The 9,073-nt window shown below is 44.0% G+C and overlaps 1 protein-coding gene across 2 annotated transcripts in view; it reads left to right on the top strand.

Moving 5' to 3' along the window:
• The first annotated feature begins 3,059 nt into the window (after positions 1-3,059).
• vit (vitrin) overlaps positions 3,060-9,073 on the top strand; it is a 190,862-nt gene continuing 184,848 nt past the window's right edge. The window contains exon 1 of one of the 2 annotated variants that reach the window (XM_085996738.1): positions 3,060-3,241. The gene's annotated coding sequence lies outside the window, so the exon portion shown is untranslated. The remainder of the gene's footprint in view (positions 3,242-9,073) is intronic. The other variant, XM_085996736.1, reaches the window with a different exon arrangement.

Here is a 9,073-nt window from a genome sequence, read left to right as displayed (position 1 = left end):
TGCTGGTGTTACTGGTGCTGGTGATACTGGTGCTGGTGTTACTGATGCTGGTCTTATTGGTATTTACTGGTGCTGGTGTTACTGGTGCCAGTGTCGCTGAGGCCAGTATTACTGGTGCTGGTGTTACAGGTGCCAGTGTTACTGGTGTTACTGATGCCGGTGTTACTGGTGCTGGTGTTACAGGTGATGGTATTGCTGGTGCTGGTGTTACTGGTGCCTGTGGTACTGGTGCCGGTGTTACTGGTACTGGTGTTACAGGTGCCGGTGTTGCTGCTGCTGGTTTTACTGGTGTTACTGGTGCTGGTGTTATTGGTGTTACTGGTTCTGGTATTACTGGTGCTGGTGTTACCAGTGCCAGTGTTACTTGTGTTACTGGTGCTGTTGTTACTGGTGCTGGTGTTACTGCTGCTGGTTTTACTGGTGCTGGTGTTACTGATTTTACTGGTGCTGGTGTTATTGGTGTTACTAGTGTGGGATTTACTGGTGCAGGTGTTCCTGGTGTTGATGTTACTGGTGCTGGTATTACTGATGCTGGTGTTACTGGTGTTACTCATTCTGGTGTTACTGGTGCTGGTGTTATTGGTGTTACTGGTGCTGGTGTTAATGGTGCTGTTGTAACTGGTGCTGGTGTTACTGATGCAGGTCTTATTGGTATTTACTGGTGCTGGTGTTACTGGTGCCGGTGTTACTGAGGCTGGTATTACTGGTGCTGGTGTTACAGGTGCCGGTGTTACTGGTGTTACTGGTGCCGGTGTTATTGGTGTTACTGGTTCTGGTATTACTGCTGTTACTGGTGCTGATGTTATTGGTGTTACAGATGCTGGTGTTACTGGTGTTACTGGCGCTGGTGCTATTGGTGTTACTGGTTCTGGTATTACTGCTGTTACTTGTGCTGGTGTTACCGGTGCTGGTGTTACTTGTGTTACTGGTGCTGGTGTTACTGGTGTTACTGCTGCTGGTTTTACTGGTGCTGGTGTTACTGATGTTACTGGTGCTGATGTTATTGGTGTTACTAGTGTGGGTGTTACTGGTGCTGGTGTTACTGGTGCTGGTGTTACTGATGCTGGTGTTACTGGTGTTACTCATTCTGGTGTTACTGGTGCTGGTGTTACTGGTGCTGTTGTAACTGGTGCTAGTGTTACTGTTGTTACTGGTGCTGGTGTTACTGGTGCTGGTGTTGCTGGTGCTTGCATTACTGGTGCTGGTGTTAAAGGTGTTACTGGTGCTGGTATTACTGGTGCTGGAGTTACTGGTGTTTCTGGTGCTGGTGTTACTGGTTTTACTGGTTTTGCTGTTACTGGTGCCAGTGTGACTGGTGCTGGTGTTACTGGTGCTGGTGTTACTGGAGCTGGTGTTACTAGTGCTTGTTTTACTGGTGCAGGTGTTAATGGTGCTGGTGTTACTGGTGCCGGTGTCCCGGTGTTACTGGTGCTGGTGTTACTGGTGCTGATGTTACTGGGGTCACTGGTTCTGGTGTTACTGGTGCTGGTGTTACAGATGCCCATGTTACTGGTGCTACTGGTGCCGGTGTTACTGGTGCTGGTGTTACAGCTGACCGTTTTGCTGGTGCTGCTGTTACTGGTGCTGGTGTTTCTGGTGCTGGTGTCCTGGTGTTACTGGTGCTGGTGTTACTGGTGCTGGTGTTACTGGGGTCACTGGTTCTGGTGTTACTGGTGCGGGTGTTACAGGTGCTGGTGTTACTGGTGTTACTGGTGCTGCTGTTACTGGTGCTGGTCTTACTGATGCTGGTGTTACTGGTGCCGGAGTTACTGGTGCTGGTGTTACTGGTGCTTGTGTTACCGGTGCTGGTGTTACTGGTGCTGGTGTTATTGGTGCTGGTGTTACTGGTGCTGCTGTTATTGGTGTTACTGGTGCTGGTGTTACTTGTGCTGGTGTTACTGGTGCTGGTGTTAGAGGTGCCCGTGTTACTGGTTCTACTGGTGCTGGTGTTACTGGTGCTGGTGTTACTGATGCTGCTGGTGCTGGTTTTACTGGTGCTGGTGTTACTGGTGTTACTGATGCTGGAGCTCCGGTGCTGGTGTTACTGGTATTACTGGTGTTGGCATTACTGGTGCTGGTGTTACTGGTGTTGGTGTTACTGGTGTTACTCGTTCTGGTGTTACTTGTGCTGGTGTTACTGTTGTTACTGGAGCTGGTGTTACTGGTGCTGGTGTTACAGGTGCTGGTGTTACTGGTGCTTGTGTTACTGGAGTTACTGGTGCTGGTGTTACTGGTGCTGGTGTTACTGATGCTGGTGTTACTGGTGTTACTCGTTCTGGTGTTACTGGTGCTAGTGTCCCTGGTGTTACTGGTGCTGGTGTTACTGGTGCTGGTGTTATTGGTGTTACTGGTGTTACTAGTGCTTGTGTTACTGGTGCTGGTGTTACAGGTGTTACTGGTGCTGGTGTTACTGGTGCTGATGTTACTGGTTTTACTGGTTTTGCTGTTACTGGTGCCGGTGTGACAGGTGCTGGTGTTATTGGTGCTGGTGTTACTGGTGCTGCTGTTACTAGTGCTTGTTTTACTGGTGCTGGTGTTACTGGTGCTGGTGATACTGGTGCTGGTGTTACTGATGCTGGTCTTACTGATGCTGGTCTTATTGGTATTTACTGGTGCTGGTGTTACTGGTGCCGGTGTCACTGAGGCCAGTATTACTGGTGCTGGTGTTACAGGTGCCGGTGTCACTGGTGTTACTGGTGCTGGTGTTACAGGTGACAGTATTGCTGGTGCTGGTTTTACTGGTGTTACCGATGCCGGTGTTACTGGTGTTACTGGCGCTGGTGTTATTGGTGTTACCGGTGCGGGTGTTACAGGTGCTGGTGTTATTGTTGCTGGTGTTACTGGTGCTGGTGTTGCTGGTTTTACCGGTGCTGGTGCTACTGGTTTTACTGGTGCTGTGCACTGTGCACTGTGCCCCGGTCCCTGTCGGTGCTTGTGTGGGTGCAGTGGTCAGGATGTTGTTTGGGGCAGGCTGGGCTGCCCTTTACACAGTGTGGTTCCTGGTGAAGTGTGTGGGGAGCGGAGGGATGTGACCCGCCCCTTGCCGTCCTGCAGTGCCTCCTTCCCTCTCCCTTTGCCTCACAGTCACTCCCAGACTCTCCGAGCTGCCAATCTTCCTGAGCTCAGCAGAGCTGTGAGTCTGTCCGGCCCCGAGGACCGTGCGGAGCTGAACCGGGGATGAGATAATGTGGCGAGGGGACCCTGGGGACACATAACTCTCACAATCCAGGACACTGCACCGGTGAGTCTGGCGTCATCCGCTTTACATTCTTATTCTCTGCCTCTGTTCATTTCGTATGGAGCACACGATCCGTGTATTTAATCCGTCAGAGAGACTCGAGCTCAAACACAATCCATCAAACAGTGTATTGGGAACGGAAGGACTCTTGCCTCCTGAGTTTATGGTATTCCTGTTTCTCCCTGAATCTACCTGAGCGCGCGCCGTCAGCGAGTGATCGGAAATGAACATTTCACGCTGTGTGGTTCACGGAACTCAAACATCAAGTTACACACCTGATGTCAGAGTTACTTTCTGTCTCTGTGTGCTTCTGTGTCTCTATGTTTCTGTGTGTGTCTCATTCCTGTGTCACTATCTCTGTGTATTCCTGTCACTATCTCTGTGTATTCCTATATCACTATCTCTGTGTATTCTTGTGTCACCATCTCTGTGTATTCCTGTGTCACTATCTCTGTGTATTCTTGTGTCACTATCTCTGTGTATTCTTGTGTCACTATCTCTGTGTATTCCTGTCACTATCTCTGTGTATTCCTGTGTCACTATCTCTGTGTATTCCTGTCACTATCTCTGTGTATTCCTGTGTCACTATCTCTGTGTATTCCTGTGTCACTATCTCTGTGTATTCCTGTCACTATCTCTGTGTATTCCTGTCACTATCTCTGTGTATTCCTGTGTCACTATCTCTGTGTATTCTTGTGTCACTATCTCTGTGTATTCCTGTCACCATCTCTGTGTATTCCTGTCACTATCTCTGTGTATTCCTATATCACTATCTCTGTGTATTCCTGTGTCACTATCTCTGTGTATTCCTGTCACTATCTCTGTGTATTCCTATATCACTATCTCTGTGTATTCTTGTGTCACTATCTCTGTGTATTCCTGTCACTATCTCTGTGTATTCTTGTGTCACTATCTCTGTGTATTCTTGTGTCACTATCTCTGTGTATTCTTGTGTCACTATCTCTGTGTATTCCTGTCACCATCTCTGTGTATTCCTGTCACTATCTCTGTGTATTCCTGTCACCATCTCTGTGTATTCTTATATCACTATCTCTGTGTATTCTTGTGTCACCATCTCTGTGTATTCCTGTCACTATCTCTGTGTATTCCTGTGTCACTATCTCTGTGTATTCCTATATCACTATCTCTGTGTATTCTTGTGTCACCATCTCTGTGTATTCCTGTGTCACTATCTCTGTGTATTCTTGTGTCACTATCTCTGTGTATTCTTGTGTCACTATCTCTGTGTATTCTTGTGTCACTATCTCTGTGTATTCCTGTCACTATCTCTGTGTATTCCTGTCACCATCTCTGTGTATTCCTGTCACTATCTCTGTGTATTCCTGTCACCATCTCTGTGTATTCCTGTCACTATCTCTGTGTATTCTTGTCACTATCTCTGTGTATTCCTGTCACCATCTCTGTGTATTCTTATATCACTATCTCTGTGTATTCTTGTGTCACCATCTCTGTGTATTCCTGTCACTATCTCTGTGTATTCCTGTGTCACTATCTCTGTGTATTCCTATATCACTATCTCTGTGTATTCTTGTGTCACCATCTCTGTGTATTCCTGTGTCACTATCTCTGTGTATTCTTGTGTCACTATCTCTGTGTATTCTTGTGTCACTATCTCTGTGTATTCTTGTGTCACTATCTCTGTGTATTCCTGTCACTATCTCTGTGTATTCCTGTCACCATCTCTGTGTATTCCTGTCACTATCTCTGTGTATTACTGTCACCATCTCTGTGTATTCCTGTCACTATCTCTGTGTATTCTTGTGTCACTATCTCTGTGTATTCTTGTGTCACCATCTCTGTGTATTCCTGTCACTATCTCTGTGTATTCCTGTCACCATCTCTGTGTATTCCTGTCACCATCTCTGTGTATTCCTGTCACTATCTCTGTGTATTCTTGTGTCACTGTCTCTGTGTATTCCTGTCACTATCTCTGTGTATTCTTGTGTCACTATCTCTGTGTATTCCTATATCACTATCTCTGTGTATTCCTGTGTCACTATCTCTGTGTATTCCTGTGTCACTATCTCTGTGTATTCTTGTGTCACCATCTCTGTGTATTCCTGTCACCATCTCTGTGTATTCCTGTCACTATCTCTGTGTATTCCTGTCACCATCTCTGTGTATTCCTGTCACCATCTCTGTGTATTCCTGTCACTATCTCTGTGTATTCTTGTGTCACTATCTCTGTGTATTCCTATATCACTATCTCTGTGTATTCCTGTGTCACTATCTCTGTGTATTCCTGTGTCACTATCTCTGTGTATTCTTGTGTCACCATCTCTGTGTATTCCTGTCACTATCTCTGTGTATTCCTATATCACTATCTCTGTGTATTCCTGTGTCACTATCTCTGTGTATTCCTGTGTCACTATCTCTGTGTATTCCTGTGTCACTATCTCTGTGTATTCCTGTCACTATCTCTGTGTATTCCTGTCACCATCTCTGTATATTCCTGTCACTATCTCTGTGTATTCTTGTGTCACTATCTCTGTGTATTCCTGTGTGACACTATCTCTGTGTATTCCTATATCACTATCTCTGTGTATTCCTGTGTCACTATCTCTGTGTATTCCTGTCACTATCTCTGTGTATTCCTATATCACTATCTCTGTGTATTCCTGTGTCACTATCTCTGTGTATTCCTGTGTCACTATCTCTGTGTATTCCTGTGTCACTATCTCTGTGTATTCTTGTGTCACTATCTCTGTGTATTCTTGTGTCACTATCTCTGTGTATTCCTGTCACTATCTCTGTGTATTCCTATATCACTATCTCTGTGTATTCCTGTCACTATCTCTGTGTATTCCTATATCACTATCTCTATGTATTCCTGTGTCACTATCTCTGTGTATTCCTGTGTCACTATCTCTGTGTATTCTTGTGTCACCATCTCTGTGTATTCTTGTGTCACCATCTCTGTGTATTCCTGTGTCACTATCTCTGTGTATTCCTGTCACTATCTCTGTGTATTCCTATATCACTATCTCTGTGTATTCCTGTCACTATCTCTGCGTATTCCTATATCACTATCTCTGTGTATTCCTGTGTCACTATCTCTGTGTATTCTTGTGTCACCATCTCTGTGTATTCCTATATCACTATCTCTGTGTATTCCTGTCACTATCTCTGTGTATTCCTATATCACTATCTCTGTGTATTCCTGTCACTATCTCTGTGTATTCCTATATCACTATGTCTGTGTATTCCTGTCACCATCTCTGTGTATTCCTGTGTCACTATCTCTGTGTATTCTTGTGTCACTATCTCTGTGTATTCTTGTGTCACTATCTCTGTGTATTCCTGTCACCATCTCTGTGTATTCCTATATCACTATCTCTGTGTATTCTTGTGTCACTATCTCTGTGTATTCCTGTCACCATCTCTGTGTATTCCTGTGTCACTATCTCTGTGTATTCTTGTGTCACTATCTCTGTGTATTCTTGTGTCACTATCTCTGTGTATTCTTGTGTCACTATCTCTGTGTATTCTTGTGTCACTATCTCTGTGTATTCCTGTCACTATCTCTGTGTATTCCTGTCACCATCTCTGTGTATTCCTGTCACTATCTCTGTGTATTCCTATATCATTATCTCTGTGTATTCCTGTGTCACTATCTCTGTGTATTCCTGTGTCACTATCTCTGTGTATTCTTGTGTCACCATCTCTGTGTATTCTTGTGTCACCATCTCTGTGTATTCCTCTGTCGCTATCTCTGTGTATTCTTGTGTCACTATCTCTGTGTATTCCTGTCACTATCTCTGTGTATTCCTATATCACTATCTCTGTGTATTCTTGTGTCACCATCTCTGTGTATTCCTGTGTCACTATCTCTGTGTATTCTTGTGTCACTATCTCTGTGTATTCTTGTGTCACTATCTCTGTGTATTCTTGTGTCACTATCTCTGTGTATTCCTGTGTCACTATGTCTGTGTATTCCTGTCACTATCTCTGTGTATTCCTGTGTCACTATCTCTGTGTATTCCTGTGTCACTATGTCTGTGTATTTCTATATCACTATCTCTGTGTATTCCTGTGTCACTATGTCTGTGTATTCCTGTCACTATCTCTGTGTATTCCTGTGTCACTATGTCTGTGTATTCCTGTCACTATCTCTGTGTATTCCTGTGTCACTATCTCTGTGTATTCCTGTCACTATCACTGTGTATTCCTACATCACTATCTCTGTGTATTCCTGTGTGTCACTATCTCTGTGTATTTCTGTGTCACTATCTCTGTGTATTCTTGTGTCACTATGTCTGTGTATTCCTGTGTCACTATCTCTGTGTATTCCTGTGTCACTATCTCTGTGTATTCCTGTGTCACTATGTCTGTGTATTCCTGTGTCACTATCTCTGTGTATTCCTGTGTCACTATGTCTGTGTATTCCTATATCACTATCTCTGTGTATTCTTGTGTCACTATCTCTGTGTATTCTTGTGTCACTATCTCTGTGTATTCCTGTGTCACTATGTCTGTGTATTCCTATATCACTATCTCTGTGTATTCCTGTGTCACTATCTCTGTGTATTCCTGTCACTATCTCTGTGTATTCCTGTGTCACTATGTCTGTGTATTCCTGTGTCACTATGTCTGTGTATTCCTGTGTCACTATGTCTGTGTATTCCTATATCACTATCTCTGTGTATTCCTGTGTCACTATCTCTGTGTATTCCTGTGTCACTATCTCTGTGTATTCCTGTGTCACTATCTCTGTGTATTCCTGTGTCACTATGTCTGTGTATTCCTGTGTCACTATCTCTGTGTATTCCTGTGTCACTATCTCTGTGTATTCCTGTGTCACTATGTCTGTGTATTCCTGTGTCACTATGTCTGTGTATTCCTGTGTCACTATGTCTGTGTATTCCTATATCACTATCTCTGTGTATTCCTGTGTCACTATCTCTGTGTATTCCTGTGTCACTATCTCTGTGTATTCCTGTGTCACTATCACTGTGTATTCCTGTGTCACTATCTCTGTGTATTCCTGTCACTATCTCTGTGTATTCCTATATCACTATCTCTGTGTATTCCTGTCACTATCTCTGTGTATTCCTGTGTCACTATCACTGTGTATTCCTGTGTCACTATGTCTGTGTATTCCTATATCACTATCTCTGTGTATTCCTGTGTCACTATCTCTGTGTATTCCTGTGTCACTATCACTGTGTATTCCTATATCACTATCTCTGTGTATTCCTGTGTGTCACTATCACTGTGTATTCCTGTGTCACTATGTCTGTGTATTCCTATATCACTATCTCTGTGTATTCCTGTGTCACTATCTCTGTGTATTCCTGTGTCACTATCACTGTGTATTCCTATATCACTATCTCTGTGTATTCCTGTGTCACTATGTCTGTGTATTCCTGTGTCACTATGTCTGTGTATTCCTGTGTCACTATCTTTGTGTATTCCTGTGTCACTATCTCTGTGTATTCCTATATCACTATCTCTGTGTATTCCTGTGTCACTATCTCTGTGTATTCCTGTGTCACTATCACTGTGTATTCCTATATCACTATCTCTGTGTATTCCTGTGTCACTATGTCTGTGTATTCCTATATCACTATCTCTGTGTATTCCTATATCACTATCTCTGTGTATTCCTGTGTGTCACTATCTCTGTGTATTCCTGTGTCACTATCTCTGTGTATTCCTGTGTCACTATCTCTGTGTATTCCTGTGTCACTATCTCTGTGTATTCCTGTGTCACTATCTCTGTGTATTCCTGTGTCACTATCTCTGTGTATTCCTGTGTCACTATGTCTGTGTATTCCTATATCACTATCTCTGTGTATTCTTGTGTCACTATCT

Source organism: Somniosus microcephalus, chromosome 9, assembly GCF_052327205.1.
Source record: "Somniosus microcephalus isolate GS21.2 chromosome 9, FLI_Smic_1.0, whole genome shotgun sequence".
Lineage (NCBI taxonomy): Eukaryota > Metazoa > Chordata > Chondrichthyes > Squaliformes > Somniosidae > Somniosus > Somniosus microcephalus.
This window is presented reverse-complemented; position numbering and strand designations above follow the sequence as displayed.